The sequence below is a fragment of the Acyrthosiphon pisum genome, chromosome X (assembly GCF_005508785.2).
Source record: "Acyrthosiphon pisum isolate AL4f chromosome X, pea_aphid_22Mar2018_4r6ur, whole genome shotgun sequence".
Lineage (NCBI taxonomy): Eukaryota > Metazoa > Arthropoda > Insecta > Hemiptera > Aphididae > Acyrthosiphon > Acyrthosiphon pisum.
In genome coordinates this window covers 92765964-92766807 of record NC_042493.1, presented here as the reverse complement: position 1 = coordinate 92766807, position 844 = coordinate 92765964, and positions in this window count along the sequence as shown.

The window sequence follows — 844 nt, the reverse complement described above, 5'->3', positions numbered from 1 at the left end:
TAGGCAATTATGAGGATAGTCTTCACTCAGAGTTTTATTATATTTTTAATGATCAGAGTAGTTTTAGTTCATTAATAGTATTAATTTGCGATCTGTGGGTTTTTTATAATTTATATTTGAATAAGGATATTGTCGTAGTGATAGCGATACCTAATTGTTGGGCGCCATTTGTAGTAGGAGAAATTAAGATTTTAAAAGGGAAGAAAACGGAAGTTGGGTGAAGTAATGATTGTTAACAACAATATGGCAAGAAAATACGTGGTATAAAATAAACACGCGGGGTTGATGACCTATTTCAGTGAACGAGGGGACGCGGCTGGTAGTACCGGTGTCCGGTTGCTGGTGTCCTTTATAGGGACGACTATTCAGTGGCCCGTTATACGACCTAATATCCCTCGACGACTCGATATGTGTTTGTGTACAGGTGTTGATTTAAGAGGGACTATAAGTAAATGTACATATGTGTGTGTGTGTGTGTGTGTGTGTGTGTGTTTTACAATTGTGAGTTTGTATTTTCTTGAAGGGAGTATGAGTAAAATCGTCCAACTACTGTATTATACCTACCTAATGTTATTCGGATAATCTATATTATAGATGTATATATATATATATGTTCGATCACTGACCTTATGCGACGGTTTTTGGAGTGATTCTCTGCATTTGGTTTATGTTCCTCCGGGGTAGTGTTCGATGGTCGATATCACGGCGACAATATATGTATTTTGATTCGTAAGGCTTATAAAACATTATATGTGTGACGTTCCTTTCTAAAACCTCGTTGTATGTGGTAATAAGTACCCGTGTTTTAATTATTATGATTGTGACTATTATCTTATGCTCTTAG